Source organism: Leptidea sinapis, chromosome 36 (assembly GCF_905404315.1).
Source record: "Leptidea sinapis chromosome 36, ilLepSina1.1, whole genome shotgun sequence".
Classification (NCBI taxonomy): domain Eukaryota; kingdom Metazoa; phylum Arthropoda; class Insecta; order Lepidoptera; family Pieridae; genus Leptidea; species Leptidea sinapis.
Genome location: NC_066300.1, coordinates 6091487 through 6106801, shown reverse-complemented (window position 1 = coordinate 6106801; position 15315 = coordinate 6091487). Strand labels below are relative to the sequence as shown.

The following is a 15315-nucleotide window of genomic DNA, read 5'->3' as shown; positions in this document are numbered from 1 at the left end:
CATAATAATTGGATTAATATTGTTATTACCACTGGTGAATCTTAATTTATAAATAAATAAATACCACACGAAAAATAAGCAAAATCTCCAGCAGTTCAGGATTCATATCACGAAGTACAAATATCGTCGAGTATGTCTTCGTCGATTCAAGGTACCCAAACGAGCCTAACATAGCTGAGCGTGACAGATCAGTCTCATTTAATACACAAAATGAAATGCTCAGCGCGCCTATAAAACTTTTCACTGCAGCATTTCATCGAAAGATCGAGACACTTTATAGTATATGAGTTAGCATTCGTCATCATGGATGGGTGTCAAATCAAAACCACTTTATTCATGCACCTAGGTCACGGAAATGACACATATGAATGACAATTTTTTTTTATTGAATTTAATGTAAACCCCACTTATTTTAAACGAGATTCTGAAATAAGGAAAATATATTATGTAATCAAAGCATGACGTCAATAAGTATATAGGTATCTCAGACGTGAGAAGACCTCTTTTTTTAATTAAATTTCGTCACAATAAAATAACTTATAATCTAGCCTGGGAGTTGTCGCACAAATCCCAAGGTGTATTTGTCACTGCAAAAGTCATTATTTTTTTAAATATCTACACAAACTATATTTTTTTTATTTCGGAATACATTCGTTTTGTAAACTTTCTGGGAATATATCGTTGTAAACGCATATTATACATAATAAATACCACCCATGAAAAGACTAATTATCTCAACTAAATAGTAGTTTCAATTGTAGCCCAATATAAAGCAACATAAAATAATATTTCTCTGGCAATTTTAAATAAGTATCTAGTCTACAAAAGGTTTCAAAGGAAAGAAAAACAACCTTGACATTCGTATGACAATCAGAAAAAACTAATCTGTCAATTGTCCAAGATTAGTAAAAATACCAACTCTTTGGTTGAAATTTATTCTATGGTCTTGTTCCGGGTCATTTACTTTTCCGCATAGATACGAAACGTTTAAATTTAGAACTACAATTTAAAAATGTTCGAGTAAAGCTTTAAATATCATTTAAAGACTATCTTGTATTTTCACTTAAAATTAACGAAATTTTGTACGCTTTCTACTTTGATTTGAAGTTCCCAAAAAATGAGATATGAAAGTAAAGTCGTAATTATAATATGTATTAATAATATATTATAAACAACCGCATAGTTTTTTTGAAGATTTGATCATCAGAATATCAAACTTTATCAACACTGTAATTAAACATAGCACATAGATGCGACACTGAACTATAAAATACGAGTTAATAACAAAATATATTATATATTGTATTACAGACCCCGCAGAACTCGGTTTGGTTATTTTATATTAAAATGCGATTAAATTAGGTGTAAAAACTAATAATTGAAAGCCAAAATAAAAATCAGATAATGAGCAGTATAAAAGATATAACACTATAAACGGAACGGCCTTGCAAACCTTTAACTAGAAAATGACGCCATTTCAATATCTACGCGCAGAAGCCTTGATCGATAACAAAACAAACATACCTATCACGACTTTATGAATGGGCCGAATGCGCTTACGCACACCCACAATCCATTGACACATCTCTGAATTAAAAAAGAATCACCACACACATTCACAACACTATCGCCATTTTTATTTAAATTCGGAATTCGCGCGCAAAGTTCTGTCAAAAAGTACAAGTACGACAAAAAGTTATTATTTAATTTATTATTAATTGCGCGCGGTGTTTCGATGCGAGCGAGCACATTGACTAACGGTTGGCTTGTCCGTCCGTGCGTTCCGTTCCACAGTTGCGTAATATTAACGGAGCATAGAGTAGGTAAGTGGTTTTTACAGAACGGTAATATCACGGGAACTTATTGAAAAGCATAAAACAACAAGTTTGATTGATTCCTGACACTTTGTAAGACCATAAATTTCATGAGGTTTCGAGAAGTATGTATCATATGTATTTCCGATTTAAATTTACTTTCACGAATCTCAATATGTTATTTTTGATTACAAGTATATATTGTAAGTATATATCTATTAAAAATTTAAATATGAGTCTGCAAGTTGAACAATGACAAAAATAATAAAATAAATACATAAAGTAATATAATATGTAAAGCGTAAGAACCTTGGTAAATAATACCTATTTAGTAACTTCTGCCTTCGTAAAAACATTATATATCTTGACATTAAATATTATATAATACCTACTACTCGGCTTAGTCGAGTTAGTAAGTCTTTTGTGGGGCGATGTATATGCTTTTACAACAAGAACCCAGAAAATGTTCAAAACAAAAGTATTACGTTTTTCAAAAGAATTGTTAAAAAATGACTTTCTTAATGATACCAAAGATTGGGAGTGGAGTGACCGCCCTCAGGCTATTAAATAATAAGTTTAATTGTACAATATTACTTTGTAAACATATTTTTTCGATGAAAAAAAAAGCCCGCTGAGTTTGTTGCGCCCGTTCTTCTCAGGACTGAGGCATTCATTTTGGAATGGGTGGTAGTTTTTGACTTTCAATAAGTGATGTCACAACCTATTTTGAATAAAAATATTTGAATTTCAGTTTCAATTCATTAACATACTTCTATATATTAAGACCAAATTATTTTCAACTTTTCCGAAGTAGAGTAAAAGTAGCCTTACCTATGGTTTTACTTTAATCTAATATTGAATACGTATATAGGTAAGTACTTATAATTTTAATAAAGTAACAATGATAATAGCAATAGCATCTATATATAATCCTATTAGAAATGAGGTATTCTTATTCTGTATACTAGCAGCCTTGTATCTGATTCAAATTCTTAAAATAATATAGTTTCATGAAAGAACAAATTTAACGATAACATTATCTTAAAGTTGCCTTAAAACTGTATCAAGGCCAATGATTATATAATATGTTGTTAAAGTTTATCTTAATTTATTTGTTTTTCGAACATCCTCAATTGCTGGTAATTAAGGTGTTTATAATACCTAGTTAGGATAATGTGTGAAAAGTGGTACTTGTAATAGTACTCACAGACTGATAAACATGTTATATAATATGTTTCCAACGAAGATCGAGCAACTCCTTATTCAAGCAACTTCTGGTTGTAAAATTTATCGTAAATATAATTTAATACAACCCACGACCGTATTTACATGGCCGAAATATCACAATAAAGATTTTTCGAAATCCTTTTTCTCTTTGTTAAAAAACAGTAGTTCACAATAAAAAAAAATAAAGATCAAAAACATATTTAATAGTAATTTTCTTATAAGACATTTACAATTTGTAAACTGATTGCAACGATTATATTATATCTGATTGATGTTTTTATGATATTACAGTTCTACGGTGGTCTACGCATGAATTTGATTGACAAAACGTTTGACAAACCAATAATCGTTAAGCATTCAATAATGACATATCAATTGGAAAACAAAATGGCGCTTACGCTACCGCTAAGTATATAAATTACCTTAGTTCGATATAAATTGTTTCCTAGCATTTTTCGTTGGCAATTGAAATTGTTCTTTGTTTGAGCTGGGAGCCGTTGTGGTCTGCCGCCCACATACATTCCGTTGCATGCAACAAAATTATCGAAACTTTATATATTATTGTTGTTTGGATTACATTAATTTTGTACATGACTGTACAGATGGGAGATAATTTCACATTTTATGTACAATCGCTTTTAAGGTTATTGCATTGTTAGTGTTTAGATATTTTTACTACACCTTCTCTTAATGAGCCTTCGTAGAGATATCACTAACTGCGCGATTTATACTTTGGCTATTGTGGCTACTTTTTTAAAAATATTAATTATACACAAAATGTTTAGTTACAAGGCATAAAAGGCATTCAATTTTAGTTTTTCGCCTTGTAATAATGCTCTTTCTGTAACGACAGACGCCAACAAATAATCTTATCATCTAAACAAACCAGTAAACCTTCTGGTAACCTGATAATAAATGATGGAGAGCACCACGGGCGGTAGTGACACATCGAAAGATCACAGAAGTATTGCTGGTCTCTAAGGTAGTTATGACGACATGTCTGTTCTTGGAGGTAACCGTAAAAACGTATAGAAGGATGTCACTCCAAAGTGTGAATATGTCAAATAGCTCCTTAAAACATTCCTTGTGATAGATGCCGAAGAAGAAGTAACTGAGATACACGCGCTGAACTGAGCTGAAGCAGTTCAGTGTACTAGGCTATTATTCCATCGTAGTAGTTATAATTATTGAAACTAACTAAACAACATATTTATAACTGCGATTGATAATAAACTCAAAAGGAAGACTAACGGTGCAACTTAACTCACCATAATCAATAAGTATTAGAACAAAAGAGATAATGTTTTAAATGAATGAAAAGACTACTAACACGGTATTTTTTTTTATGAAAATAAAGGACGAGACGAGCAGGACGTTCAGCTGATGATAATTGATACGCCCAACCCACAATGCAGTGCCGCTCAGGATTCTTGCAAAACCCAAACATTATGAGCGGCACTACAATTGCGATCGTCACCTTGACACATATTAAGATATTAAGTCTCAATTGCCCAGCAATTTCACAAGCCACGGCGCCCTTAAGACCGCAACACAGTAATGTTAACACATTACTGCTTCACGGCAGAAATAGGCGCTGTTGTGGTACCCATAATCTAGCCGGATTCCAGTGCAAAGGAGCCTCCCACTGGTATGCGCTGCAGTTTGTAATATGTAGTTAGCTAAGAATATAACGGTCATAGTTTATAAACCATGCACTTATAATATAATATATAGCTGCGGGCAAAACAATAAATAACAAGAAATTAATAATTATTTGCTGTCAGTATTGCCACCCCCATCAACAATATTTTGATGTAACAGATAATATAAACACATTTTACGAAAACAGTTTACAAAGAGAAACGTATTATTAGGTTGTCAGTATTAATTATCACGCGGGGTTTACCTTATAGGGGTCCAGTAATAATAAATAGATAAAGAAGCGATAATGGCCTCGCGGCTTTGAGAAAGGGTGGAAAAGTTGAAAGCCTTTCATTTCTATCATCTAAGAACGAGTTAACTCAATTTTGTCTTTAAAAGGCCCGCTGAGTTTCTGCACTAATTCTTCTCTGATCTGAGGCATATATTTTCGAATGGGTTCTGACTTAGTTCCTACCGTGACAGTGGGTTGCCTTAAAAACCTTACACTCAACGTAGAGGACCCCAACCTAGCATGCCTTGTACTCCACATGCAGGGGGCACAATAGATCTGCGAAATGAAGTTACCCCAAAAAAAAATATTGCCCAGATATGATCATTAAAGTATTCGAGTGGAGCAATAAACCACACAAATGAAAGGGCCTTGCTTGTGAATTCCCCTAGTGGAACTTGAATTTTCGGTGCCGTTTGTAGGTGACCACTACGTGAGTCTCGTTGGAAAAAATCACAACATGAGAATTCAAGCTGTTACGGCATTTGTTTTGAAGCCCATCTTTGTTGTGTCTGAAATTTACTTTCAAATTAATAGAATTGGGCATTATTGACTATATTATTGACTATATTTTACTGGTTATTCACAAGTTCACGTACATTGCCATTTGATTATTTATCTTATGCATGTAAAATATATTAGCCAGTAATATGACAAGGCTTTTGAATTCTACGGATACAGTCCACATCAGGCTAAGATAATCCACAATCACGTCTTGGGTTCAAACGAGGTCATCTCAGTTCTACTAGTCAGTGGTACCGAGTCAAGGCTGACAATATTTTCCGCTTGTTGCTCCACTACCAAAAGTTACAAATACAGTTTGGCAAATACAATATAAGCCTTGTTGTTGCATGGTTTGTGGTGGTTCCATACTTGAATTATTATTATTATTAAAATAAGTAACAATCGTTAAATTTGTGTATACCGTATTATACATATTGGCTACACTTATATATAATACATATTATTAATTATGTTTCTGAACAAAAAACACGTGTTGGCACATCACGTTCATCATTTCTAAGGACATTAATTTGTCTGCCATAATGCTAATTGGTAATACCGATAGAATATAAAATTTATTAAGCAAAGTAAGTACCAAAGAATACCTCCTCGATCAACATACAATTCAGAAAAAAAAATAATCAATTAAACTCTTTGTAGTTGTTAGTTTTCTATTGCCTCCGTATCGTAACTAACCGAAAATCAATTAAAATGTCGATAGTGAAACGAAAACAATGAAATTCCTCTGCCATTAGCTGGAAGCATTAGGGTTCCAGTTTCACACGGGACTGCACACTTCATATAAAGGCAGCACTGCAGCGATAAAGCGAAGCTAATTACGTGTATACATGGGATTAAAGTAAAATCCATCAAAAACATTACTCAAACTTCACACAAATATTACTAAAAACCAAGTCTTTTTTTATGAAAATTAAGGACGAGACGAGCAGGATGTTCAGCTGATGGTAATTGATACGCTCTGCCCATTACAATGCAGTGCCGCTTAGGATTCTTGAAAAACCCAAAAATTCTGGCTAAATGGCTAGATTATGGGTACTACACCCATAATCTAGCCAGCATCCTAAGCAAAGGAGCTGGTAAAGTCTAGCAACTCAGTTCATCTACTGTAAAAAGTTTTGAGATCCATGTACCAAGTCTGCCAATTTATGTACTCCCTACGTAAGGGTCCTTCTATCTTAAGTTATTCCATAATTAGCTAACCTAACAATATCTTATAGAGACCATAACAATATTGAAAATATTTCATATTTTAAATAAATAGATTAACTTGACTATCGCATGACAGCACAGTGTTTGATTTTTTATTTATATTTTTATTTTAAACACAATGTATTCCACAAGAAATGGGTATTATATATCACTAGATTGTTAAGTCATTAGTAATTTAGGCCTTTAATTTTATCCACAACGTAGTTATACTGGATCGAAAATGGCCTGAACCTCTTCTAGAAAACGGGTGGGTTTTGCGCGAATGTAAAAACGTGGCATTTTCAGTACGGCTCAGTCGGATTTTTCTGTGCATAATCTTGCGAACTTCATTATCTGAGATTTGCCGATAAATGAGGTATAGACACTATATATTATATTCATAAATGCAAGAACGCAGGTGAGTTGAACGGACTACTTATGAACTAAACAAGGACGCTTTATTATCATTATATTCAATAAATAAAATACGAACTACTACTGATATAAAACATTTGGAGAAGAATAATCTAGTCCCTAATTAACTAAGCACACACAGGCAAATCAAGCCAATATGCTACCCATACTCTTTGTCTTTCATCCCATAGAATTCCTTTTGCCGTTGTTCGCTGTATGTAGACCGAATCCAATTTTCGAACCCGAAACAATTCTGTATCATAAAACTGCTCTAGGTGTTTGTCCGATAGTTGGTATGATCTTAAGATTTTGAAAAATATTTGTATATCGCTTCGCTTGATATGGAACAGTTTCCTATCTGGTGAAGTTGATGGATAACCACTTGAACTACAGTTGACACGACAGGTTCGTGCTTGACCGGATTCCACCCCCTTTCAGCGTTACGTCATTAAGTTCAACACTTTTGCCGATTATTAGATTAACGTTAAATTAAAATACTTTAACGATAAGACTTTCGTAATTTTCATAAAGTGTGTTGGTAACCTTTTTTTATAATTTGAATAAAAGCATGAATACAATGTCATCAGTGACAACGGTACGTGAGTTCAAGAACGAAATATAAAGCTTGACGGCTCAATGAACCTCTTACTACGTCTTCCAATGTATTTGTGACAGTGCTCTGAAGAACTGTTCCTGCCGCTGACTGACATAAAATGTCACAAACTTGGATATCATCCTCACCATTTGGATGTGTAGCGTTTTTCTAACGAATCTGTGCAGCAAGCTTCCTTGAATGATGTTTCCAGGAAGGTGCGACAAAAGTACCTTTAAATAAACCGCGTGCACCTTCCTTAAAGGCTAGCATTGTGTCCCGTTGGATAGGCAACTTTCAATTGCATCTATATTTTAAATAAATGGCGTCAATCTCAAGTTTTTGGCTCTTTAATATTATTTGCAGGAATGTATGACTTTCAACAGCACGCGTCGAAATACCAGGGAATCGCATACGGTAAAAAACCAGATAGCAAATTCCAAAACTGGCAGCCGTGCACGAATTATAATTTCATTGCAGTAGTATGTAATATAATACATGTATGGAAGGAAAGCATATATAGGTTAAAAGCAATGACTTCACTTAAAAGTAAAGGAAAGCATATATAGGTTAAAAGCAATGACTTCACTTAAAAGTATTCTGTTGTTGCAGTGTTAAAATAGCTTCAAGGCTTATTGCAAAAAGTTTTTAGACATTATGCATACTAACTCTCAGAAATTAACTTGAAGCAAGAAACATAGCTTTGCAGCATCTTGAATTGAACTATGAATTATTTGAAGACGCGGTCGAATTACTTGTCATAGCATAATCTTTAAGTTTATCTTAACGTGATGCCATTAAGATATGAATCTGTGAAGGTATGCTATGTATATAAAATCTATGATGACCTTCCAATGAAGTTGTACTTCACAGGCTTGGAAACACCTACGATTTATTTTGGATTTCTTCAATCTTTAATCAACATTTTATCGTTTTTGTTTACCTATGAAGTTCTTTATAAAATTTAAAAGTAAATTATTTGTACATGTTTTTTTTGACTTATAATTGGTAATCATTCTTCTTTATGTAAAATACTATGAAATAATAACTATTACTCAAATATTTCAAAACCTTTAAATCTTATTTGCAAATTTATGCATCCAGGAAGTTTTACTGTAATTGCAAGACTAACAGTTTTTTATTTATGAAATAGGACAAATGAAGATACCTCTAGTGGTATGCGATTATAGAAAGTTAATTGAATTGAGCATTACTTTGCGTGAATCCATAATTATCTAAATGATATGAGTAATCTTAAGCTTACTTATCGCTAAGATTACATTAATTGGCTCTTTAAACTTTTGTTGCTTTTTTAACTATTTGAAATTATTATTAACTATATAAATATATGTATCTAATATACCAGTGGGAGGCTCCTTTGCACAGGATGCCGGCTAGATTATGGGTACCACAACGGCGCCTATTTCTGCCGCGAAGCAGTAATGTGTAAACATTATTGTGTTTCGGTCTGAAAGGTGCCGTAGCTAGTGAAATTACTGGGCAAATGAGACTTAACATCTTATGTCTCAAGGTGACAGGCGCACTTGTAGTGCCGCTCAGAATTTTTGGGTTTTTCAAGAATCCTGAGTGGCACTGCATTGTATTTGGCAGGGCGTATCAATTATCATCAGCTGAACGTCCTGCTCGTCTCGTCCCTTATTAACATAAAAAAAAACTGAATCTCTGAAACGAGTCCAACTATTTTAATGAAATTTAGTATACAGGTAGTTTCGTGGGCGAGAAATCGATCTAGCTAGGTTTCAATTTTAAAAAATGTGTTTTTATCCGTGCTTTAATGAGAGACTGCTACAATAACATTAGAATACAAAGGTAACGCTTTCGGGGTAAAGGTTTTGCCACTATATGCAAGACTGTAATAGCTCAGAAGGTACATTGGGTGATCCGGAAAGCAGAAGACCCCGGTTCGAATCCAGATGTCCAATTAGTTTTTTTTTCTTCAAATTTTGTACATTCTTAAAAATCCGAACAAGGCTCAGTCGTCCGGATATTGTAATTTTTTTTTATGAAAATAAGGGACAAGACGAGCAGGACGTTCAGCTGATGGTAATTGATACGCCCTGCCCATTACAATGCAGTGCTGCTCAGGATTCTTGAAACCCACAAAACTTCTGAGCGGCACTACAACTGCGCTCGTCACCTTGAGACAAGATGTTAAGTCTCATTTGCCCAGTAATTTCACTAGCTACGGCGCCCTTCAGACCGAAACGCAGTAATGCTTACACATTACTGCTTCACGGCAGAAATAGGCGCCGTTGTGGTACCCATAATCTAGCCGGCATCCTGTGCAAAGGAGCCTCCCACTGGTAATATAAATTGTTGTAAGTTTCTTTATATAAATAAATTAGCATAGGTTATAGAATCGGCTCAAGCTGAACCCCCAACCGAATGATAGGGTAAATCACAACCTAAGACTGTTTCAACCAATTCGACAGTGTTTTGCCTCTTCCCGAGACCCTCAGCAGATGTTGACTGGTCAGGCTCTGGACCGAGAGAGTTGCAGATAATTTAAAAAAGTGTGTGTGACTTATGTATGCACATTGCACGCTAGAAGTTATACTTCTTTGGCCTAACGAAGCAAAAATCATTAAAATGGTTTATTCCTCTTACTATTCTACGTTTTTAGAAAGAACAATTTTGTAAAAAATTTACAAAGACAGCTTTGTCAATTAATTATTAAATAATGAATACGGCTGTATGGGCTTGAACTCTTTGCCTGTCCTAATAATGGACGAAGAAACCAAAAAAAAAAGAATAACGCAAACGTCAGAAAATTTTAGGAACCAACTTCAACCTGCCACTTTTGTGATGCGCGCGAATCTTAAAATTTCACTGTCATCATATTTTCATAACCCGCCTAAAGAAGTATAACTTCAACAAAAAAAAATTATAAAAAATAACGTTGTAATTTGCTTCCTGAGTTCCATTATAAACGGGTAGGTAGAAGTCGACCCAATTGACATAAAGAGTTTCAACTTTCACTATATTCACCTGATCTAACATCGCTTCATTTGTGTGTCCGTCTGTCGCACCTACGCCGAACATTGTACCCATTCTCTTAATTCTACGTTTCACAATATTGACCGAGACTCATTGAATATCCTCTACTACGATTCAATCGATGTAAACTCGAAAGAATCACGAATGTGTTTTGATTACATTTATATAATAGTCATCTTTAAAATACTTGTTTTTTATTTTATTTTATATTAATTGATGATATTAACTCACTTGATGACGGGTTTTTTCTATTTGTTCCAATAAAATATATGAGGTAAACAATTTCATATTTTTTTAAGCGATAACCCACTTCTGGAATCAATTACACAAATTTAATTTGTAAAGAAAATTTATGAACGATGCGGGACAGCAACGCGCGACCTCTCGCGTTCCGTGCGATACAGTAGATATATTAAAGTGCGTAGAAACTCAAATAGTAGATTGTACATTCTTCGCGCCTGTGAGCCCCACGGGCCAAGTGTCTCGACACCAAACGGCACAAAGATGTACGACTCACTGACACTGACATATTTGTGACAGTCGAAGCAGCAGCTCCAGCACCAACTGAAGTAACTTTGACAAGAGAAGGAGCCAAAGTATCGCCGTTCGTCGCGTCCTACGCAGGCGCCTTTATTGTATTTGTTAAAATATGTCTATAAAATCTCTGTACGCATACTGTTTAATCTACGTCATTCCTTTAGTCTTTGTCAGAGTATAGACAATGCATACTTTATAGAATCTGTTCTCTCTTTCCCCTTCACCGTAATGGAAGCTACACGAAGATCACGAAACTCTTGTTAAGTTATAATTAAAAATACATCTTGCATAAAAACAGTTTACTAATTTCAATCCTAATAGTATTCAATTATGTTTTATATTCTGTTTTGAACGTTAAAAGCTATTAAAATTAAAGGAACATGAAGCCTCTGGCTTGTATCACGCGATACACTACATAATAAGTCAGATTGGAATGCGTTATTACTCAGATTATGTTCAGGGAGGCGATTTTATACTTTCTATCGCTAGATGTCAAACAAACGTTGAGAATAAAGTCACTTAAATGAAAATGTTGTCAGTATTACTTTCGCATCAACCGAATAATACGCACTTATTATTATTATACTACCTACTGTGAAACGGGTCTACCATTACAAGGCATATTTTGTTACTTCTACATTTACCATATTATTATATACTATTCGATTTTAGAAGGTTATGCGACATACGTATCACAAACTATTAGTAAACTCAAATGGCAATGGGCAGGACACCTAATACGAGGCAAACAAGAAAAATGGGCCAAAATTGTAACAGAATGGTATCCTAGAGAAGGGAGACCGAGTCGTAGATGGAGCGACGATTTAAAAGATGCCGCTGGTGTGACGTGGAGCAAATCATGTCATGACCGAGAACACTGGAAGAGCCTGGGGGAGGCCTATGCGAAAGTAAAACAATCTGTGCCGATGTCTACTGCAAACTAAATGTAAATATAAAACTATGTAAAGATTGTTATTAAAGGCTATTATTATTATTATACGACATAGGACTAGCTTTCGTATTTCAATCGAGATATCATAGTAGTGGCAGCTCGTCTTCATTGATAGAGTGAAGAAAGCACGTGGGAGTCTGGTATTTACACATAATTTTACCGTTCAATGTACTCTTCGGATCAGTAGTTTGACTTGGCGCCATGTAGACGCATCAAGTAAAATTGAAGCAATTCTTTTAACAGACGCAAACAATCATCTTAATGGAGGTTTTTATTAATTTGTTACCACGTCACATCCAAACGGTCGCCAATCTCTCCTAGATATCGGCGTATTATTTCAAACTAGCTACACGGCTGCCTGGGACGTCATCGGTGGAAGCTATGGATCTAGTGTGATAATATGTAGCCTATATTATGTTCCCTTGACCTCTCAATAAATATTAATTCATATTTTGCATATTTCAGGTGGCACTTGACCGGGTTTTGTATAAAATCTGCAATTGCAATCTAGGTAGTATTAGAAATAACATCAAAAAGAATTCTAAAAGAATCAATTTTCAGAAAATAAGTGCCTTTTATGCCTTTTTATCTCAATATCTTATAAGAAAGTATTCAAAACTACATAATGCAAGATATTTAGCTGAGGTCGGTTAATAATTTCCTTACAACTTATTGCTAGCAAACTTTTTTATAATTATACCCTCAAACAATTTACAAATCATTCCGCACCCGTCTTACCTATGCAGTTTTCTAGCCTTCTCTCTTTCGCCCCGGTTCATATTGGCTTCATTATGATTGTAAGCGTCGAGTTCTTTGTTATTTCTTGGGGGAAACTTCTTAGTTGTTATAAAATGCTTTTAGATACCGACTTCGTTATATTTTTGCATTTGATGTGTTTTAGGTAAAAAGGAAATATGGTTTTTATCGTCAGCTATAAACAGTAGGATGTTAAAGCGGTTGCGAGCTCGATACCTGACGGAAACCTTGTAAATATTTCCTGGCTTAGATGCGTATTATATTTCGAGCATTCTTTTTGCTAATAAATGAATAAATGTATTTTGAAGTAAAACTTCTTTAGAACTACAATGATTTGAAATCCAGCCGGCGACAGAATGAGATAGGAAGCAATATAATATAATATAATACATAGTGCAAGACACAAAGTACACTTGAGGTCTGAAATCTTTGCGGTGGTATTTTAAATTTCAAAATCCTACTAAACCGATTGCCCATTTTACTATGAAATATATAATATACGTTTATTTGAAGGTAACTAGAGAATCACACATCTGTAAGAAAGGGTAGAAATATTGTTAAAAGGCAATATGTATAATGAAATCGTTGTTACAAATGTCTACTCCGTGATAGGGGCTTTTAGTTTTGCTATTATAAAGTACAATACGCTACAAGCTATAGAGATGTACACGATTGTACATATTCTTTAAGTTTCGACATGATTGTACTTTTCATTATAATATGATAACAAATGTTATAACTATATTTACAATACAAAAACTACATAAAATTAAAACTATCATTACGTGGAAGCGTACCAAGACTACTGGGAGCATTACCGCGTTGGATAGCAAGGCTGATCCGTTGACCGAAATAGCTGCCAGCGCTTGGGTTTCCAGTAGCCTTATTGAGGCGCGAAGATAGTATTTTGAACATTCTCCGCGCCTCTGGGCCCCACGGGCCAATTGTCTCGACACCAAACGCCACAAAGATGTATGACTCACTGAGACCAACATATTTGCGACGCTTGCTGTCTTCTTCATCTTCATTATTAAATGATAACGATGTGATATGTATCTATGATAATATGATGTAGGGATCACCCCTAATCAAGTGAACAGTCAAAGTGGTGACGCCGACGTGATCGTGATGTCAGAACTGGATTGAAATATAATTTTAGTCACAGATCGTTTATTCAGTTACTACAATAGCACACGGAACAGAGTTCGGTACATAAGTGGAGTCTTACCCGATACATATTACATCGTTATCATACATTGAATAGTACAATCATGTCGAAACATAAAGAATAGGTACAATCGTGTCGCTACACAGCATTATAGATATGCTTGTAGCGTATAGTACTTTGTAATAGCAAAACAAAAAGCCCCTATCACGGAGTAGACATTTGTAACAACGAATTCATTATATTTCCTTTCAGTGAAAAATCAAATATATTCAGACAACAGATACACACGAGAGCCATCACGTATAAAATACAATAATGGAAGCCTAAATAATTCGCTACGTAACATAGCTCCCTTTGTTCTTACTGGCTGCGTGATTGGCAACAACCCATGTCACTGTATTTATCGACACACAAATAATACAACCACTCTTTTGAGTGGTGTGTTATATTTCTGAGTAGGCGAAAGCCGCGATGCTTTGACTGAGTTTAGTTGGTATTGATAGTAACTAATGGTTCATAAATATTCTCCTGACTTATAAAGGGCCAATGGATTTGTTTATATAGTATATATTATAGCTAGTGAACGGGTGCGCTTCGCTCCACTTGAACAAATGAATATATTCAAAATTTCACATGTTTTACGGTTATTTGAGATTCCAATTAGTACCAACGTTCAGTTATGATAATATTAATAGAATAATTTGTTACCTATTAATATTATATTGTTCAAGTTATTATATTTAGTATATATTTTTTAGTAATTGTAATATTACATAATCACATGCAAAATCTTAGTGATGTAACTTTATTATTAAGATATAGACGTGCTGGCTGTTGGTCATCGGACTGCCAAAAAATTTTGATTTGCCTTCTAGATTACCGCTTTATTGGCAAGCTCGAGATTTCAAGACCAAGTACTTCTAAAATCAGCAGTGCCCCAGGGCACTAGATTTTTCGGATACACCAAAACCGAAAGTGCGGTACGGTACCCTACTCCCTCACCAAGTTCTGACCATTATTTTATTTATGAGATTGTTTATTTAGCATGGACTTATAGCTGGTTTCAATAGGTTTCTGATACATTCACTCAAATCATCCTAATTATAAGCAATCTATTGCTACACCGTAAAATAATACGCATTGGCAGAACGCTGCGCGAGCGCCAAAATCACGCCGCTCTGAGGCATACCGCGC

At 34.5% G+C, this 15315-nt stretch overlaps 1 protein-coding gene across 1 annotated transcript in view; it reads right to left on the bottom strand.

Moving 5' to 3' along the window:
• The window catches only part of LOC126975575 (dystrophin, isoforms A/C/F/G/H), a 657038-nt gene that overhangs the window by 226602 nt on the left and 415121 nt on the right, over positions 1–15315 (bottom strand). The window lies entirely within an intron of this gene.